Raw genomic sequence first — 22,647 nt, forward strand, 5'->3', positions numbered from 1 at the left:
AAGCCTCTTCTGAAAGTTTTTGGTATACTCACCCCAATAAAAATATTTTCTCCTCCTTTTTAATGGTGTTATGAATTGGATATTGGTGTTCTTCCAAAAATTCACATGTTGAAGGCTCAACACCCAGTGTGACTGTATTTAGAGACAGACCCTGTGAGGAGTGATAAAGGTTAAATGAGGTCATAGGGTAGAACTCTAATCTGATAGGGCTGGTGCTCTTATAAGAAGAGGAAGGGACCCCAGAGCTCTCTGCCTCCACCATGTGATGACACAGTGAGAAGATAACTGTCTGCAAACACAGGAAAGAGCCCTCACCAGGAATAAAATCAGTCGGCACCTTGATCTTAGACTTCCTGGCCTCCAGAACTGTAAGAAATACATTTCTGTTGTGTAAGCCACCCAGTCTGTAGTAATTTGTTATCACAGCCTGAGCTAAGACAAATGACAATATATGACTTTAGGAGTATCCTTTCTTAAGTTTAGGTTTGTTTGCATTGAATTATTGCTGCTCATATGGCACAGGTATTTCTCAACTGTTAACGTCCAATAATTCATAATGAGTCAAAGAATCCAGCAACCTCCAAACCAAAGAAATAATATGCATGCTTGACAGCCATGTTTGCTTGTCAGATTTATATGTATTTGGTACCTTCTCATCAAATACTCGAGTACTTAAAAGGTTGTTTACAACATGTGTGTGATATTTTAAAACCTAAAATGATTCTTCATTGTGTAATCCTTAAGTGCCAAGACTAAAATGTTTATTTTCATGGTTTGTTATGAAAAATTATGTCTACTTCTTATGTATTTAATACAGAAATTTGAATTTGACTGTATTCTTCACTTATGAAATATTTGAGTAATATTTTAACTGAAAGTCTCTGACTTCACTGATTCTGTTATAATGAACTCAACCAGCATAAAACTATTGTTTGAATTCTCCTAGAATTAAAAAAAATACCTATTTCCCTTCTTGCATAGGTTGTACAAACAGAAACAGTGAATGACTATTTAAATAATCTAATAGAATCATTTTTAAAAACACAAAGCAGACTCTCTACTTTTTCACTTATACAAATGTGCTTTACATGTATATATCATTTCTTTTTTCCAAACACTCTGATTTACACATGACTCTGACAATTACTGCATGCCCAATGTCTCATGAACTGTATTAACACTGAGGAAAAAATCATGAGCAAAATGTAGGAGAGACAGATGAAAACTAAATTCCAAAAATTATAGGTGATAGTGCTTACTATGCTCCAAGCCATGTTCTAAACATTATATATACACTAAATCATTTAAGGCTCACAACTCTTAAAATAGGTTGTATTACTATTCCCAATTCAAGGAAATTGAGGCACCAAGAATTTAAGACCCAAGATTCCAAGCCAGGCAGTCTTGGCTTGAAAACACTTGCCTTTTATTTATTTATTTATTTTTAAATCCTTGCTTTTAAACACTCAACTCTACTCAATGGCCTCACTAATCACACAAGTAAATGTAAAATTGCTGCTATATTATACATTAATAAAGAGATATACGGAGGCTATTTAAGGCCTCCATAATGGGGAGTTGGAGCTGGTCAGGAAAATCAAGGAAGGCTCCCTGAAGAAGTCTGCTTTGTATTATTCTAAGAACTAATTTTCTACTTCAAAAGGTAGAGCCAGAAACAGATTTTTTTCCCCTAAAAGAGAAGGGTATCACGTGCAGATAAAGACTCACAAGCTATGGATAAACTATTATGTCCAGATTTTTGTCATTTCTGGTGGTGGGAGGCTTGATCTGCTCACCACACTGAAGCCTGTTCATCATAACTTGAAGCAGACGTCTAAAGGTGAAAATTAAAGCTCTGGATGGGGATGAAAATCCCCAGAAAAACAGCAGAGTAAGAAGACAAGGCCAACATCTAATTGTCAATTGACAGGGGATGGACCTAAAAAAATTTAAAGAGAAAAAGAAGAGCTTTGGAGGAGAAACGAGAGGGAGAGAGAAGGAAAGAAAGAAAGTGAAAGAGAGAAAGAAAGGAAATAAGAAAGAATTATAATAATAAATAAGAAACAATAATAAATATATATAATATTATATATATTTAATATATAATATATAAATATAATAATAAATAAGAAACAATCTGAGGTAAAAGGGAAATCAAGAGACTTTTGTCAATAGAGGCAGGAGAAAAATATGACAGAAGAGGCTAACAATGTCAGATTCTACTGAGCTATCAGTCAGATAAAAAATGAGATTTAATATCATGAAAGTCATTGGTAACTCAACAGGAGCCACGGGAATAGAGCAATGATTCTCAATTTTGCTTCACAGGGATCATTTGGTAATGTCTGAGGACATTTTGGTTGCTACAGCTGCAGAGAGAGGGCTGTTACTGGCATCTAGTGAATAAAGACCAGAGACGCTGCTACACATCCTAAAATGTGTAGGACGGTATTGCAAACATAAAATATTGGCCTAATCTGCCAATGGTGCTGTGGTTAAGAAATCCTGAAGATAGAGCAATGTAGGCAGAAGGTGGATTGGAAAAGGTTTAGAAATGGCCAGGGGGAAAGAAATAGAAACAGTACGTAGAAACAATTTTTCAAAAATGTGAACAGAGGAAATAGGGCAGAATCTAGAAGGGAGTGAAGAAATTAACTGAAAAATTTCTTCTCTCTCCCTCCTTTCCTATTTTTCTTTCTTTTCACTGGGAGACACTTGATCCTGTTTTCAAAAGCTCCAACGGAAGAAAGTGAAAGTGAAAGTCGCTCAGTCGTGTCTGACTATTTGTGACCCACGGGATTCTCCAGGCCAGAGTACTGGAGTGGGTAGCCTTTCCCTTCTCCAGGGGATCTTCTCAACCCAGGGATTGAACCCAGGTCTCCTGCGTTGCAGGCAGATTCTTTACCAGCTGAGCCACCAGGGAAGCCTTGAATATTAAGATAAAAGATAATTCATAACTTCAGGTACCTTAGAAGGTGGGAATGGGTAAAATAAAAGCACCAGAGGAGGAGTTAGCCTTAGGAAAAATAATTGCCCCTATACTGTAACAGAAGGAAACTAGAATAGTATGGACAGACAATGGGACGGGTGATGGAGTTCTTTTAAGGGCTTCTACTTTCTCTGTGGTGGTTTAGTCTCTAGGTCGTGTCCAATTTTTGTGACCCCATGGACCGTAGCCCACCAAGCTCCTCCATCCATGGGATTTCCCAGGGATCAAACCCAGGTCTCCTGCACTGCAGGTGGTCTCCTGCATTGCAGGCAGATTCTTTACTAACTGAGCCACCAGGGAAGGATGCTTCATTTTAGTCGAGTTATTGTTGCTGTTATCCAGGCTAGAATACTAGAGTGGGTAACCATTTCCTTCTCCAGGGGATCTTCCCAATCCAAGGATGAAACCCAGGTCTCCCACATTGCAGGCAGATTCTTTTCCATCTGAGACACCAGGAAACTCTCCCAAAGCAGGGTATTCAAAACAAAGCTTTGATTATCACCAGTAAATGAGCTATATAAGATAGGTGCCCTGAGGTTCACCAGAACTCTGGGCGAATTTTACGTGATCATACTTAAGAATAAGCTTTATGGAGGAAACTTAAGGGGTCAACAATAAGAAAAGTCACAAGTCCTTTGATTTTCCCATTTTCCCCATGAAGACGTACAAAGGGCCCTTGGCCATCTCATGGACACTCAGTCCAGTACTCCGGGGCAGAGTCCCAACTGCCCTGTTGCTCTCATTTCTTATAGGGCAAGCATGATAGCAACCATAATGGGAAGAGGTAAGCACACAACTTAAATGTTAGGCAATCTGGATTGCATGTCATCTACTTAGAGGAAGTAACTGTGAAAACAGCTGCCCAGCACCTGAGGACCGTAGAGACCATAGAAAGCTGTAGTTCTTCCGAGAGGCTAAAGCAATTTCATCAGTCTTACAGGAAGCTGAGTTCAAGTGTGACTTTCCCCACTGGGTAAAGGGTTATTCCTGGATCCAGGTAGTCCAGGGGTTCAGTAACCAAGAATGAGCTCTTGGGGTTACTTTCAGAGAATCCTGCCCCTTATGCCATGAAATTCTATACATTATTCAACAAATGACATTTACAATAGCTTGTACACATATTTTAGCAGACTTCTCTTACTTTATTTCTGCATCCTGTGTGGTTTTTAGAGAAAAGGAAGAAACAGAAGATATGGTTTCAAAGTGGAGAGAGGTCTCATGAAACAAACCATAATGTTCCCAGCACTTGCCCACTAAAAATATTTAAGGGTAATTTACAGAGAATATTTCTAAATGTGATTTCTGATACATATACAAAAATAACATACACATAAATACATAAATTTCATAATGGCAACGTGTAGCCTGAGGGTTTTTTCCTTTTATAACAAAGATGGATGAAAAGAAAACAAAGGTTAAGAGAACAAGAGCAGAAAACGTACAATAAAAATTTTCCCTTAATTGGTTTAGAGAGTTCTAGAACAAAATAATAGAATGTTTATTACTAAGACACAGAAAGTATAGCTTTTGTTGAGAAAGATGACATTTCTGAGGCCCAAGATGTCTATAATATGAAAAGTTAAAACAAAAAGTTGAACACAGCAGAGTAAGTTATCAAGTAGTCTTTTTGGTGGTTTTATTTTATTTTACTCTAAAGTGAAAGTGAAAGTGAAATGAAGTCGCTCAGTCATGTCCGACTCTTTGCGACCCCATGGACTGTAGCCTACCAGGCTCCTCGGTCTATGGGATTTTCCAGGCAAGAGTACTGGAGTGGGTTGCCATTTCCTTCTCCAGGGGAATCTTCCTGACCCAGGGATCGAACTCAGGTCTCCCACATTGCAGGTAGATGCTTTAACCTCTGAGCCACCAGGGAAGCCCGTTTCACTCTAAAGTTACATAAAACTATGCAATATTGAAATTAGTGGCAACTCATCTTTCTGAATGAATTCAGCAGTAAACAAAACCTCAGTACCTTGATGTTATTGAGAGATGCCATGAGAAAAAGTTTTCAAGTCCCCTGGAAGCTAGAAGTGATGCTCTTTTTCTCCAAAAACAAAATCATCAAGTAAAAAGAGATGAAAAATATGGGGAGTGCAAAGGAAGAAAAGTTTCCCTTCTCTGCAAAATAAAGAAAAGAAAGCTTAGGGCACACAAAGTCACGGGTTTGGGAATTTTTAAAACATCCAAATGAAATGGCTAGCTGATGGCCTACAGATTCTAGAAGAGCAGAAAATAGAGAGTCCCTAAAACCAGAGGTTTAGGAAAGGCATGACCTTGAGCCACAAAAGCACAACTAGTACTTCTTAAACTTGAATGTGCTTACAAATCACCTAGAGATCTTGATAAAATGAACTCTAATTAATAGGCCTAGCATTAGGCCTGAGATTCTGCTTTTCTAATACGCTCCCAAGTGATGCCAATGCAATTGGTCCCTGGATCACACTTTGAAAAGAGCAAAGTGTCACACTGATGATACCCAACTTAATCTAACATACTGGGAACCCAAATAGAAGCTTTCCATGTAGTCATTTAGCCACAGAAATGTATAGACCTTCACAAGACCAGAAAATTAGTCACATGGGAAAACAAGAATCTGTTAACTTTATATGAGTTATTGAATTATTTTTGCTTTATGCTAATCAAACTTATTAACATAAACCTGTCATAAGAATACTATGCTATTTTTCAGATAATCCCAGAATTACTGATAAAGCAGTATGTACTCACTGTCAGCATTCCATGAAAATACACATGGGAATTACTATAAAAGGCAGTGGCACCCATTTTACATGGAAACTTCACAGGCTTAAATGTGAGCACAGCACTTCACTCAGCTCTCAGGTAAAGCACATGCCTTCTAAGTTGCCGCTGCCCACTTGAGCTTTGTCCAGCAAGGAGGATGAAGACATTTGAACAGTAGATTGAGCCCTGCTAATGAGAATGCCTGGAATATGTTTCAGTTCAGTTAGTTTAGTCACTCAGTCATATCCAACTCTGCAACCCCATGGACAGCAGCATGCCAGACCTACCTGTCCATCACCAACTCCTGGAGTTTACTCAAACTCATGTCCATTGAGTCGGTGATGCCATCCAACCATCTCATCCTCTGTCGTCCCCTTCTCCTCTCACCTTCAATCTTTCCCAGCATCAAGGTCTTTTCCAATGAGTCAGTTCTTTGTATCAGGTAGCCACAATATTGGAGCTTCAGCATCAGTCCTTCCAATGAATATTCAGGCCTGATTTTCTTTAGGGTGGACTGGTTGGATCTCCTTGCAGTCCAAGGGACTCTCAAGAGTCTTCTCTATCACCACAGTTCAAAAGCATCAATTCCTCAGCACTCAGCTTTCTTTATAGTCCAACTCTCACATCCATCCATGACTACTTGAAAAACCATAGCTTTGACTATGCCAGCCATACTTTGTTGGCAAAGTAATGTCTCAGCTTTTTTAATATGCTGTCTAGGTTGGTCATAGCTTTTCTTCCAAAGAGCAAGTGTCTTAATTTCATGGCTGCAATCACCATCTGCAGTGATTTTGAAGCCCCAAAAAATAAAGTCTGTCACTGTTTCCATTGTTTCCCCATCTATTTGCCATGAAGTGATGGGATCAGATGCCATGATCTTAGTTTTCTGAAAGTTGAGTTTTAACCCAACTTTTGGCTTTCACTTTCATCAGGAGGCTCTTTAGTTCTTCTTCGATTCCTGCCATAAGGGTGGTGTCATCTACACATCTGAGGTTATTGATATTTCTCCCAGCACTCTTGATTCCAGCTTATGCTTCATCCAGCCTATCATTTCTCATGATGTACTCTGCATATAAGTTAACTAAGCAGAGTGACAATATACAGCCTTGATGGACTTCTTTCCCGATTTGGAACCAGTCTGTTGTTCCATGTCCAGTTCTAACTGTTGCTTCCTGACCTGCATACAGATTTCTCAGGAGGCAGGTCAGGTTGTCTGGTATTCCCATCTCTTGAAGAATTTTCCACAGTTTGTTGTGATCCACACAGTCGAAGGCTTTGGTGTAGTCAATAAAACAGAAGTAGATGTATTTCTGGAACTCTCTTGCTTTTTAGATGATCCAACGAATGTTGGCAATTTGATCTCTGGTTCCTCTGCCTTTTCTAAGTCCAGCTTGAACATCTAAAAATATTGTGGTCTTCCCTGTTAGCTCAGCTGGTCAAGAAACTGCCTGCAATACAGAAGACCCAGGTTCGATCTCTGAGTCAGGAAGATCCTCTGGAGAAGAGATAGGCTACCCACTCCAGTATTCTTGGGTTTCCCTGGTGGTTCAGATAGTAAAGAATCCACATGCAATGTGGGACACCTGGGTTCAATCCCTGGGTTGGGAAGATCCCCTGGAGGTGGCAAAGATCCCCTGGAGGAGGGCATGGCAACCCACTCCAGCATTCTTCCCAGGAGAATCCCCATGGACAGAGGAGCCTGGCAGGCTACAGTTATGGGGTCACAAAGAGTTGGATATGACTGAGTGATGAGGAGCACACACACACACACACACTTTTTATATATTTCTTTATTTTCAAACCTAAAGCAGTTACATTTTATTATCCATTTTTCTTCCAGTTTTATTGAGATATAACATAAAGCACTGTATAAGTTTAAGTTGTGCAACATAACGATTTGATTTGCATGTATCATGAAATAATAACCCCAATAAGTTTAGTGTGCATCTGTCATTCTATATAGATGCAAAAGAAAAACAATTTTCGCCATGATGAGATCTCTTAGGATTTACTCTCTTAACTTTCTTCCCTCTCCCAACACCCCCTCCACTCCACTCCTCTGGTAACCACAAATCCAATCTTTTTCCCTATGGATTTGCTTGTTTGTTTGTTTTCAGAGTATAATTGATTTACAATGCTATATTAATTCTTGGTACACAACAGTGATTCTCATATTTTTTAACTTTTTCTTTTGTATTGGGGTATAAATGATTAACAATGTTGTAATAGTTTCAGGTGAACAGCGAAAGGACTCAGTCATACACATATATGTTATAAAGTTTACTATGCTTAAATCTCTACTTAAATTCTTTCCAGTAAAACATTAAAAAAAAAGAAAGTGAAAGCTTTTTAGTATTTTTCCATAATCAAAGAAGCAATCATTTGCCTCGATAGAATGTTACCGATGTTCATGGAAAGAACTTTACAAAGTGTTGATTAATTTAATTTAATCTTAAAGTTTTGCTGATTATCCACTATGCTACATTTACGATGTACAAGCCATTTGTCACTGTGTAAGCAGGAAAATTACTCCCTCAGTCACTGTAAATTGAGAAGAGGGCTTTTTTTAAACCTTAGGCAATTAAAATAGATTGGCTTTTGTAGTTATACCACTGACCTTTCCTCAGAATTTACTTGATCATCAGTGAAATACTTTGGTTAAGTGTTCTGGTAAATCAGGTTATGGTAGTGGTGGTTTAGTTGCTATGTCATGTCCGACTCTTGTGACCCCGTCAACTGTAGCCAGCCAGGCTCCCCTGTCCATGGGATTTCCCAGGCAATACTGGAGTGGGTTGCCATTTTTATACTGATGATTGGTCATCAAATTGAGAATCTATAAAGCAGGTATCACTCATAGATTACTCTTCATCTAATTTTATTTTCACACAATGTACTATGTGATGCTTTCTATAACATAAAACCTACATTGAAAAGTTAGTCAAAGTACCTCTGTTCTCCAGTTCTGGTTTCATATTACAGTTTGCACATCTACCCTCAGACAGCCTATCAACTTAACTCTTGAGAATTAAATAATGTGTGTGTCTATAAGCTTAAAATGAGAAAGCAATGAATAGTGAGATGGATTTTTAGGAAAAGTGCAATCTTCTCTTAATCCCAAAGTCTAAATATTTCAGTTCAACAATGCTGAGTCAAATTAAAATGCAGGATTACTCAGTTTTGCACTGTTTGCAGAACTTGGATACGTTCATTTTATATTTCAAAATGAATCAACACTATGAAAGTTACTGAGTTTCATGCAGTCTCTTGGGGAAAGGAGAGGGGAGAAAGAGCAAGGGAAATACTGTGGTTCTTTGATACCCTCCAAGATGTTGTATTAAGGATTCGTTTATTATACAAACATTATATATTAAGGTTGTTTATTATGCAACAACCTCCAGTTCTAGGTATCTTTATATTTTCTCCCCTCAAGAACTCACTCTCTGTAGGAGAAATGGATCTATGACTGCTATTGTCAGGATATCTTATGCATTCTTCTATTTTGGAAGCTTTGTTTTGAAAAGTCTGTTTTCCACCATTTGAGTTGGGCAAAAGACCCATGAAATCAGCTGTCCAATCAACTCCAATTCATAGCTGAGAAAGATTTAAAACTTAAACAAAATTAATACTAGTAATATATTACTTTTGAAAAGATAGTAAATGCAGCCTTGTTTGCACCATACTGTAAATACTAGCCATAGGCTTATTATACTGCCATGAGATATAGCAAATTCAAGCCCAGCAACCTTTCCTGTGACACTTCAAAAGGGAAAAGGAGATGCATATCCTTAAAAAGAAATAAAGGATCATCTCAATTGGTGCAGAAAAAAAGCATTTGACAAAATTCAACATCCTTTTATTCAAAAATTCAACAAACTAGGAATAGACAAAAACTGCTTCAACAAATAAAAGTCATATATGAAAAATTTGTAGCAAAATCATACTCGATGATGAAAAACTGAAGCTTTTCTTCTAAAATCAAGAATAAGGCAAAGATGCCCACTTTCATCACTTACATTCAATATAGTACTAGTCCTCACTATAGCACTTGGGTAGGTTAAATAAATAAATAAACAAATAAATAAGTAAATGGTATCCAAATAGAAAAGGGAAATAAAATTATCTCTGTTCACAGATGTTATGATCTTATTGTAGAAAACTCTAAAGATGCCACACAAAAAAAGAAAAAAACTATTACAACTAAGCAAATTCAGCAAAGTAGCAGGATAAAAGTCAATACAAAAATAAATTGCATCTCTATACACTAACAATGAATATCTGAAAAAAATATAAAAACAATTCCACTTACAATACCATTAAAAAGAATAAATAATTAGTAATTAGCTTAACCAAGGAAATAAAAGATTTGTGCAATGAAAACTATAATATATTGCTAAAGAATTAAAGAAGACATAAGTAAACAGAAAGATATCCCATGTTCATGGATTGGAAGGTTTAATATTGTATCACTCAAAGTAATACACAGATATAATGCAATCTCTATCAAATTCCAATGACTGTTTTTGTAGAAATACAAAAATTTATCATAAAATTCATATGGGATGTCAAGAGACCCCAAATAGTCAAATCAATTTGAAAACAAAGAACAAAATTGGAGGATTCACACTTCCTGACTTTAAAACTTACTACAAAGCTACAATAATCAAAATAGTATGGTAAAGAAATAAAGACAGATGTATAGATCAATGGACTAGAATATGGAGCACAGAAACATATATTCATACATATATATGGCCAAAATATTTTTTGACAAGGATGACAAGACCATTGTCATTGGGAAAAGGACAGTCTTTTCAACTAATGGTGGGGGAAAAACTAGATATTCCTATCCAAAAGAATGAAGTTAGACTGATAACTAATTAATATGCATTAATTCAAAGTGGATCAAAGACTTAAATGTAAAACTATATCACATAAATATTTATATAACTATAGAACTACAAAACTCTTAGAAGAAAACATAGGGCATAAAGTTCATGATATTGGATTTGGCAAGATTTCATGGATAAAACACAAAAGGCACAGAAGATAAAATTCAAAAATAGATGAATTGCTCCTCATAAAAATTAGAAACTCCTGCGCATCAAAGAACACAATAGAGTAAAAAGGCAACCCATGAATGGGAGAAAATATTTGCATATCTGTATGTGATACGGGATTATTATCTAGAAAGTATAGAGATCATGACAACAAGAGAAACAATTCATTTCAAAGATTGACAAAAACAGACAGTTCTCCAAAGACAACACACAAATGGTTGATAAGCACATGCAAAGATGCTCAACATCACTACTATTAAGGAAATGCAAATCCAAATCAGGATGATGTACCTCAAACCCTTTAGGATCACTGTTATCAATAACAATAAGTGTTGACAATGATGCAAACAGACTGGAATCCTTGTGCACTGTTCATGAGGATGTAAAATGGTAAAGCTGCTATGGAAACCAGTATGACAGTTCCTCAAAAACTGAAAAACAGACTTACCATATGATCCAACAATTCCACTTCTGGTACATCCAAAAGAATTAAAAAGCAGGGTCTTGAAGAGATATTAGTACAGCCATGTTCTCAGGATTATTCACACTCAAATGAGGAAGCAACCCAAGTGTTCACTGACAGATGAATAAATAAATAGTATATACATACAATGGAATATTATTCAGCCTTAAAAAGGAAGGAGATTCTGACATAAGCTACAACATAGATAAGCCTTGAGGACATTATAGTAAATGAAATAAGACCATCACAAAGAGAGAGATACTATATGATTGTACTTATATAAGGTATCTAGAGTAATCAAAATCAGAAAGTCAGAATGATGCTTGCCAGGAGTTGGAAGGAGGGGAGAAATAGGGAGTTTATCATTCAATGAATATAGAGTTTCAGCCTTTTCAAGATGAGAAGAGTTCTAGAGAGACAGTGGTGATAACTGTACAATAATATGAATGCTCTTAATACCACTGAACTGTATACTTTAAAATGATTAAGATGGTAAATTCTATGCTATGTGTATTTTACAATAATGAAAATAAAAGAGGGAAAAAAACAAACGTATCTCAGTGTGTTAGTTCTGTAAGCCTTGTTCAATGAAATGTTCAACTACCTACACAAGAGCAAAAAGAAAAGAAATAAGAAGGAAAGAAGATTTAAGATGAAGTTAGCCTAAAAGAATTATTCATTAAACCAGAAATAAAAGTATAGATATTCTAGCACATTTAGTTATTCATTCCTTCTATCTTTCATTCATTCCTGTAGACATTTATTAAATGCCTTTAAGTGCCAAGCACTACACCAGGCGATGCGGAGCACAAAGTAATAGGGATAATATTTTAAAAGATATCAGTGCAGTTTTCTCATTTGTTTTTGCAACATACAAGATTTTCTCTATTCAGTCTAAGACATCTGCCTCAATAGAAGTCTTGGACCTATTACAGAATGAATACAAAGAAAAGTTCAAAATAGGATTTTGCAGCAAGACTATAGGCATTTTTGAGATAGAAAAATGTTCTAAGTTCTTCTATCTCTCCTTTAGCACATTTGGGGCTGATACTGATGAATTAGCTTCTGATAGGAAGGAAGGAAAACTCATTCCATCTGAGCTTGAGTGATCGTGAAGATGAGACAACCTAAAGAAGAGAGGAACATGAAACAAACATTCTGATGTGTCCCAGTGAAAGTCAAAGCAGGGAAATCAGTTGTAAACAGGATCTAGTTTTCATCCCCAGCACATATTTCACAGATTCACCATGACAGAGGTGTGATCACTCCAACAAAGACTGATGGATTGGGTGCCTTGGACCTTGGACCTAGCCGAGAATATCTCAGATATTCAAAGGAATCTGTAGTGAAATAAGGTTTCACGGAAGGCTGAGACAGCAGGGAGGGCCTCTAGGCTCTGACCAAGCCAAGAAAGAATGATCAAAAAATTATCAGCTGGAGACATCAGGAGCTTATGCTAACTGGATAACCAAGAATAGGATGAGACAGATGTACTTCAGATGATGAGGGGCCCTGCACAATGTCCAGCTCAGGGCCAGAGAGTTTAACTCCTCCAAGGCAACAAGCTCATATGAGACCCTGCTCTGTGACCAGATGCCATATTAGAAATAGAGGAAGGGGGGTTGAAACCATAAAATGATGAACAAAGAAACAGGGTTAAAGAGATTATTTAAATAACTGGATCAGAGTTAGTTTTAAAACAGACAGGACTAAAATATTTTTTGTTTTCCGTGTCTACCTAGCAGTTGGGGAATGCTAAAAAGGTCAGAGAAGTTTTTAATTATAAATATATATGGAAGCAACCTAAGTGTCCATCAGTGGATGAAGGAATAAAGAAAATATGCAATATTTTTCCATGTTTAAATATTCTTCCAATGGAATATTCACAGCCATGAGAAAGAAAGAAATTCTGCCATTTGCAACAATGTTGGTGGACTCGCAAGGCATTATGCTGAGAGAAAGACAACTACTGTATCATATCTCTTCTATGCAGAATCTACAAAAAGCCGAACTTGTAAAAATAGAGAGTCATTTCAGTTCAGTCACTCAGTCGTGTCCGACTCTTTGCCACCCCATGAATCGCAGCATGCCAGGCCTCCCTGTCCATCACCAGCTCCCGGAGTTCACTCACACTCACGTCCATCGAGTCCGTGATGCCATCCAGCCATCTCATCCTCTGTCGTCCCCTACTCCTCCTGCCCTCAGTCCCTCCCAGTATCAAAGTCTTTTCCAATGAGTCAACTCTTCGCATGAGGTGGTCAAAGTACTGGAGCTTCAGCTTTAGCATCATTCCTTCCAAAGAAATCCCAGGGCTGATCTCCTTTAGAATGGACTGGTTGGATCTCCTTGCAGTCCAAGGGACTCTCAAGAGTCTTCTCCAACACCACAGTTCAAAAGCATCAATTCTTCGGGGCTCAGCCTTCTTCACAGTCCAACTCTCACATCCATACATGACCACAGGAAAAACCACAGCCTTGACTAGACGGACCTTAGTCGGCAAAGTAATGTCTCTGCTTTTGAATATACTATCTAGGTTGGTCATAACTTTTCTTCCAAGGAGTAAGCGTCTTTTAATTTCATGGCTGCAGTCACCATCTGCAGTGATTTTGGAGCCCAGAAAAAGCCTGACACTGTTTCCACCGTTTCCCCATCTGTTTCCCATGAAGTGATGGGACCAGATGCCATGATCTTCGTTTTCTGAATGTTGAGCTTTAAGCTAACATTTTCACTCTCCTCTTTCACTTTCATCCAGAGGCTTTTTAGCTCCTCTTCACTTTCTGCCATAAGGGTGGTGTCATCTGCATATCTGAGGTTATTGATATTTCTCCCAGCAATCTTCATTCCAGGTTGTGTTTCTTCCAGTCCAGCGTTTCTCATGATGTACTCTGCATAGAAGTTAAATAAGCAGGGTGACAATATACAGCCTTGACGAACTCCTTTTCCTATTTGGAACCAGTCTGTTGTTCCATGTCCAGTTCCAACTGTTGCTTCCTGACCTGCATACAGATTTCTCAAGAGGCAGGTCAGTTGGTCTGGTATTCCCATATCTTTCAGAATTTTCCACAGTTTATTGTGATCCACACAGTCAAAGGCTTTGGCAGAGTAAATAAAGCAGAAATAGATGTTTTTCTGGAACTCTCTTGCTTTTTCCATGATCCAGCAGATGTAGAGTGGTGATTACCAGGAGCTGGCGTGGGAGGAATTGAAGAAAAAGAGTTTAAGGGTACAAACTTGCAATCAGTAGATAAACCCTGGAGATCCAATGCACAATACAGGGATTATAGACCACAAGACTGTGTTACAAACTTCAAAGTAGCTAAGAGACTAGATCTTAATCATTCCCATCAGAAAAAAAAAAAAAAAAAAAAACAGAATAAGAAGCTCCAGTACTTTGGCCACCTCATGCGAAGAGTTGACTCATTGGAAAAGACTCTGATGCTGGAAGGGATTGGGGCAGGAGGGAAAGGGGACGACAGACGATGAGATGGCTGGATGGTATCACCGACTCGATGGACATGAGTTTGAGTGAACTCCGGGAGTTGGTAATGGACAAGGAGGCCTGGTGTGCTGCAATTCATGGGGTGGCAAAGAGTCGGACACGACTGAGCGACTGAACTGAACTGAACTGATGGAGTGTAGCTTAATACGTTAATAATAATGTATCAACATTGGCTCATTAATTGTAACAAATGCATCATACTACTGTAAGATATTACCAGTGGGGGAACATAGTGAAACCTAGAAACTGGTATGAAATATTCAGGAATGCTCGGTACTTTCTTTGCAACTATTCTTAACTCTATTCTAAAATATAAAATGTACTCTAAAATTTTTTTAAGAATAAAGTGTGATTTTCTAATTATATCTAAAAAGTGTAAATAACTACAACTCTGACATCCAGAGACAGAAAACGCAGCCTCTGGTCTCAGGAAGCCCAGTGGGAAAAGCAAGAAAGGGTTAAGTCATTTGTCATACAACATAAACACAACATATCATACAGCAAAGGACCATAGAGGGGAAGCAGCTAGTCTATACCCATAGGAGCAAGGGCAAGGCAAACTGAAGGAACAGTCCTGAGATGATTGTCTTAAATTAGCCAGAAAATCCATACAAGCAAGAAAACAAACTCACTGCTGACACAGCCGTCAATAAAGTAGGCAACATCCAGCTTAAATTTATAAAACTTTTATTGATTACCAGGTTAGAGGATATGTTAATCCCCTCAGATTTAAGGTTTACTGAACAGAATCACTGAGGATACAACTGAAAGCACTTTCTTCTGCTATGTGACCTTAGGCAAGTTACTGAAACTTAGGGACTCAGTTTTCTTATCTTTAGATTGTGGAAAATGGCAGTGTTGTTTTGGGAATTAAAGTAGTATATGTAATAGGCTTAGGACAGTGCCTGGCACCTCCTAGATACTCACCAGGTATTCAGTTCAGTTCAGTTCAGTCACTCAGTTGTGTCCAGCTCTTTGTGACCCCATGGTCTGCAGCACGCCAGGCCTCCCTATCCATCACAAACTCCTGGAGCTTAATCAAACTCATGTCCATTGAGTCAGTGATATCATCCAACCATCTCATCCTCTGTTGTCCGCTTCTCCTCCCACTTTCAATCTTTCCCAGCATCAGGGTCTTTCCAAATTAGTAAGTTCTTCGCATCAGGTGGGCAAAGTATTGGAGTTTCACCTTCAGCATCAGTCCTTCCAATGAATATTCAGGACTGACTTTCTTTAGGATGGACTGGTTGGATCTCCTTGCAGTCCAAGGGACTCTCAAGAGTCTTCTCCAACACCACAGTTCAAAAGCATCAATTCTTTGGCACTCAGCTCTCTTTATACTCCAACTCTCACATCCATCCATGGCTACTGAAAAAACCATAGCTTTGACTAGACGGACCTTTGTTGGCAAAGTAATGTCTCTGCTTTTTAATATGCTGTCTAGGTTGGTCATAACTTTTCTTCCAGGAGCAAGTGTCTTCCAAATTCATGGCTGCAATCACCATCTGCAGTGATTTTGGAGCCCCCAAAAATAAAGTCTGTCTGTTTCCACTGTTTCCCCATCTATTTGCCATGAAGTGATGGGACCAGATGCCATGATCTTAGTTTCCTGAATGTTGAGTTTTAAGCCTACATTTTTACTCTCCTCTTTCACTTTCATCAAGAGGCTCTTTAGTTCTTCTTTGTTTTCTGCAACAAGGGTGGTATTATCTGCATATGTGAGGTTATTGATATTTCTCCCTGAAATCTTGATTCCAGCTTGTGCTTCTTCCAGCTCAGCATTTCTCACGATGTACTCTGCATATAAGTTAAATAAGCAGGGTGACAATATACAACCTTGATGAACTCCTTTCCCGATTTGGAACCAGTCTGTTGTTTCATGTCGTTCTAACTGTTGCTTCCTGACCTGCATACAGATTTCTCAGGAGGCAAGTCAGGTTGTCTGATATTCCCATCTCTTAAACAATTTTCCACAGTTTATTGTGATCCATACAGTCAAAGGTTTTGGCATAGTCAATAAAACAGAAATAGATGCTTTTCTGGAACTCTCTTGCTTTTTTGATGATCCAACTGATGTTGACAACTTGATCTCTGGTTCTTCTGCCTTTTCTAAATCCAGCTTGAGCATCTGGAAGTGCACAGTTCATGTACTCTTGAAGCCTGGCTTGGAGAATTTTTAGCATTACTTTGCCAGTGTGTGAGATGAGTTTAATTGTGTGGTAGTTTGAACATTCTTCGGCATTACCTTTCTTTAGGATTGGAATGAAAACTGACATTTTCAAGTCCTGTGACCACTGCTGAGTTTTCCAAATTTGCTGGCATATTGAGTGCAGCACTTTCACAGCATCATCTTTCAGGATTTGAAATAGCTCAACTGGAATTCCATCACCTCCACTAACGTTGTTCATAGTTATGCTTTCTAAGGCCCACTTGACCTCACATTCCAGGATGTCTGGCTCTAGGTGAGTGATCACACCATTGTGATTATCTGTGTCATGAAGATCTTTTTTTGTATAGCACAAAAGAAGCTAAATGAGTTGCATAATGCCTGAAGAAGAATGTCTTTCTCTAATTCTGTTTTCTTTGATTAAAGAGCTCCCCTAAACAAACCCCTGGCTTCCCTTTGCTCTTTAACTCACTGCATTCCTGGGGAGGCAGAGAGACTTACCTGGTTGGTGAATTTGGGAAGAATAACTGGGTGAGCTTGGCTCACCTCTGCCCTTTTTCATTCTGGGAATAAATATGCAGTGAACATGATTTCCCCAGTCTTTTGTGAGGTGAAGGGAAAGTTGGCCAGTACTGCAGCTTAGTTGTAGCAAGCTCATTCAATTGACAGATCTAAAACTGCATTCTCTAAGTGGACTTGTTTTGTTTTTTGTTTGTTTGTTTGTTTTTTTGAAAGTGAGTTGATTCACCCCCAAGCTTTCTGACAGAAAACTGTGAGGTGTTTTAGAAACATCTCTCAATACGGTCAAGCATATTACATAATCAGTTCTGTTTTTTTCCCTTGGAGACATTCCTCCTGAGCCTTTCATCCCCCTGTTCCAAACTGTACTGCTGTTATAACAAGCAAAAAATAAAGTACCATGTAAACCATGGCAGAGACCACTAGTTACCCATTACTAGTCCATTATTTCCTTAATAACAAAACCTGCTGACTAGGTCTCACTGCTGACTAGATCAAGGTTTCATTTGTGTGTACCTTGTGACTAAGTTTTGGTTTATGAAATACAAGCAGAAATGTTGTATGGTATTTTTCAGGAATTCTTAAAAGTAGGAGAATCACCCTTGTCTTCCTCTTCCTCCATTCCATTCACTGAATATGGTTACGACAGCTGGAGCTCTGGCAGCCTTATTGCACAATGATGAGCTCCACAGAATAAAAGGAGAGAAGTTGTGAACTAGAGACAGTCTGGCTTCCTGATGATGTTATAGAACTGCCATGCCAGCTTTGTATTGCTCACCTTACCTCTGGATTTTTATGTGAGAGAAATAAACTTATCTGTAGTTCAAGTCAATGTTGCTTTTTTCCTGTCATATGAAGCTGTATTCACCCTGACAAACACAGAAAATTAGCTTCAAGCCCCTCTTCCTTGTCCTTTCTTCCCAACCAGAGTGCCTACTCTTAAACCCACCTATCTGGAAACTCTGGAGCCACCATTTTAACAGAAAGTTAAATTGCCTTGCAAGGGGAAATGATCTAGCATTTAATTGGAGACCAAAGAACTTTTAAAATATATAAGAAAGAAGAAAAGATCACCGCTAAAACTCCCCTCTCAATGTTCCTCCTATCATGGTTTCCAAGAATTTAATGCACTGCTTTTGGCTAACTTATTACATCAATACTTAGGAATTTTTAAGTGACTTTTCCTATGTTAGCTCTAAGAGCCCAACATTTGTTTTTCGTTTCAATAGAAACACAACTATATTTACCTCTATATGTGTGCTACTGCTGCTGCTAAGTCGCTTCGGTCGTGTCTGACTCTGTGCGACCCCACAGACGGCAGCCCACCAGGCTCCCCCATCCCTGGGATTCTCCAGGCAAGAACACTGGAGTGGGCTGTCATTTCCTTCTCCAATGTGTGAAAGTGAAAAGTGAAAGTGAAGTCGCTCAGTCGTGTCCAACTCTTAGCGACCACATGGACTGCAGCCCACCAGGCTCCTCTGTCCATGGGATTTTCCAGGCAAGAGTACTGGAGTGGGGTGCCATTGCCTTCTCCGTCTATATGTGTACATCTCAATAAATTTTCCAACAAATATTTATTATGTACCAACTGATCCTTACCTCATTCTTAGGCTCTACTCTTCCTCTGTTTTGTACAATTTAGACTGAAAACTTGGCTCTGACTTTGCTCTTCGATTTCACCTTTATACTACATAGAGTAAGAGACCTTCTGATGATGTTATTTGTCTCTTTGATCCAGCAAAGAACAACCAGTCATCACCCCTTCTTTTTTAAGGCTATCCTTATTAAAAGCCTCATGCTTACACATGCATGTATGCTCACTCAATCAGTCATGTCTGACTCTGTGACCCTATGGACTGTAACCAACCAGACTCCTCTGCCCTGGGATTCTCCAGGCAAGAACAATGGAGTGGGTTGCCATTTCCTTCTCCAGGGATCTTCCCGACCCAGAGGTTGAACCCATGTCTCTTGCATTGACAGGCGGGTTCTTTACTGCTGAGCCACCAGGGAAAGCCAAATTAAAAGCCTAATTTTTGCTAAATGCTAAATGCCACTTTAAATGCTTTCATTATTTCATCTATTCTTCATACCAACCCCACAAGTAAGGTCTTGTTTTCTCCATTCTATGGACGAATCAACTATGATTCAGAAAGATTGAAACTAATCCAAGGTTTGTCTCCAAAGAAGATGTTGTGCCATTTCCTTTTTGAAAAATCTGTTTTTCGACATCTCTCTACTTCCTTTGCTACCTCCCCTTCTTTTCCTTACTGGCTGTATCTGGATATTTCAAAATATGCAGAATAAATTATTCACCTTAGAAGGGACTTTAAAAACACAGTTCCAATTTTACAAGATAAAACTATTAATAATATTATTATATTATTGCTACAAAATAAAGTATGCAGAAAACACTGATGAATATAAAAACCAAATAAGGCAGCCCCTCCACTTCAGATTCAAAAGCTCACAGAGTTGGTACCTAACCATAAATAATACCTCAAACAACTCCTTTTCTTTCAGCAAATACACACATACATACGCAAACCTCAAGAAAGTCCCTTCTGACCACAGCCCTTCTCCTGCTCCCCAGGTACATTAATATTAATCAGTGTGTTAGAAAACACTATCTGCCAAACAACTGAGATTATCCATCAGTTGTTCCTCAAGGAGAGTCTTCTCCCAACAACTCCAACATGAGGTTATTGTGTATATATAGATCGCAGTTATGCACAGGACAAGCACATGACAAATGTTCACCAAAATGAAGCCTGCACACTGGCACCACTGTCGCCCTAGATTGCAAATTCATTGGCATTCCAAGAACTTCACAAATAGCATGCAGTGTGACCTTTCTTTTTAAAACGGATACCATGAGGCTTGGAAACTTAATCTTAGAAACATCATATTCAATCATAATATTTTCATTACTTAACATTCTTCACTATATGAAATCTCTCAAACTAAGATTGTTTGGATTAACAAATCTTTTAAAATTCAAGCCTTTATGTAAGAAAAATTCACTACTAAAGGAACTCATTTTATCAATTGGTTTTACTTCTTCTACCTGGTTGAAATATTGGACACTGAAGTGAGTGTTTTATTGGAGGAAGGATAGCAGGAGAGGCTAATTTTGGAACCCTGGACAGGAAACATCAACAGGTGGGCAGTGTGATGAAATAGTGATAGGAGAATCTGAAAGCAGAACAGGGTGTGGAAAGGAGAGACTAGACACAAACATGAGTGTGGACTGTGTTTCACAATATGGTCAGGACCCCCCCTTGCTCTGATATTTGCACTTATACAGTAATCAGTATGTATCAGGCACAGTTCTTAGGTCCCTGTTTAATTAACAGTAGTTACTATGCTTATCCTTGGGCTTCCCAGGTGGCTCAGTGGCAAAGAAAATTTCATGTGTCGACGCATATTGAGTTCAATCCCTGGGCCAGGAAGATTCCCTGGAGAAGGAAATGGCAACTCACTTCAGTATTCTTGCCTTGGAAATCTCATGGACAGAGGAACCTAGCAGGCTACTTTCCACGGGGTTGCAAAAGAGTCAGATGTAACTTAGTGACTAAACTACAACTATTTTTATCCTTACTTTACAGTTGGAAAGACCAAAGCCCAAAGAAGTTGAGTATTTTCCAAAGCCTCACAGCTGGTTAGTGGCAGAGCTAGAGTTCAAACTCAGGCACCATTTCAAATCATGAATTATTATTTTACACAGCATACATTCTAGAGCAGTGCCTCTCAAACTTGTTTTTGACTGTGACTCCCAGGAGGAATATATGACCCAATATATCAAAACCCATGTAATAGAAACAGAACCTTTGTGAAATAATACTTTTACTAGATGCAATGCATTCAGATCTTTGTTTCACTTTAAAAAATTGTTGGATACAACCAATAAATTGACTTTACAACCCTCAGTGGGTTACACCTCATAACTTGAAAACTACTACTTTGGAGACCAGGGCTACAAATGGTAATTAAATATTTCCACTTGGATGTTTTACAGTCATTCAAGCAAATGGACAGTCATCTTCACTTGCCTGTTGACAGTCTACAACTGAACTTCTGAATTCCACCCTCCTCCCCATTGTTTCCTCTCTCATTAAATGACAGCTTCTTCTGTACTGTCCACACAGTAGCCACTTGACAAATGAAGCAAGCAAGCACCTGAAATGTCACTATCAGAACTGAGACATGTTGTGAGTGTAAAATATACCTGATATTTAAAAGACTTAGTGTGAAAAAATAATCTAAAACATTTTATTAATAACTTCAATTATTTGTGTGTTGAAATGATGTTTGTTACACTGAGTTAAATAAAATATATTATTAAAATTGATTTCAGCTGTTTCTTTTTACCTTTTTTGATGTGGCTAGAAGAATGTTCATTAATTGTACAGCACATTATATTTCTATCGGACAATAATGTTCTGGTTGCTCAAGCTAAAAACTTATGAATCATCCCTTACTCCTTTTCTCTCTACCAGCAAATGGTAAGCTTGACCATTAAAAGAGTCATAGCTCAAGAACTTCTCACCACCTTCACTACTACACACACTTACACACACACACACATCTTAACAGAGCTCCTTGCTTCCTTCTTCACCACATCTTACAGCTTATATGCTCAAATAGTGAAGAATCTGCCTGCAATGAAGGAGACCTGGGTTCAATCCCTAGGTTGGGAAGATGCCCTGGAAAAGGGAGTGACAACCCACTCCAGAATTCTTGCCTGGAGAATTCCATAGACAGAGGAGCCTGGTGGGCTACAGTCCACGGGGTTGCAAAGAGTTGGACACGATTCTTCAACTAACACTTATAAAGTTGACAGGTCATCCTTTTAAAAGGTCAGTTGATTATGTCACTCCTCTGTTCAAAATCCTCCAATGGCTCTTTTTGCCAGAGCAAAAGCCTAAGTCCTTACAACAGCCTACAAAGCCTTTTAGGTTCTGACCACTCACCCCACCCTGTCTATCTGTCCTAATTCCTTACCACTTCCTTCTTAACTCAGCTACAGTTGCCTCCTTGAATTCACCAAGTATGCTGCTACCTCCAGGCTCCTGCACTTCTGGTACCTCTGTATATAACCCTCTTACCCTGGATATCCTCTATCTTCTATCTCTGTTTTGGATCAAATGTCAACTTACCAGCAAGTCCTTTACTGATAACTGTACTTAAAATTGCAAACCACTCTGTCCTGAT

At 38.5% G+C, this 22,647-nt stretch overlaps 1 long non-coding RNA gene across 1 annotated transcript; it reads left to right on the forward strand.

Moving 5' to 3' along the window:
* Positions 224 to 21,784, forward strand: LOC108635579. The gene is made up of 2 exons (XR_001917841.1): positions 224 to 368; positions 21,452 to 21,784. It is a non-coding gene; the product is annotated as an uncharacterized LOC108635579 (long non-coding RNA).

Source organism: Capra hircus, chromosome 3, assembly GCF_001704415.2.
Source record: "Capra hircus breed San Clemente chromosome 3, ASM170441v1, whole genome shotgun sequence".
NCBI lineage: Eukaryota > Metazoa > Chordata > Mammalia > Artiodactyla > Bovidae > Capra > Capra hircus.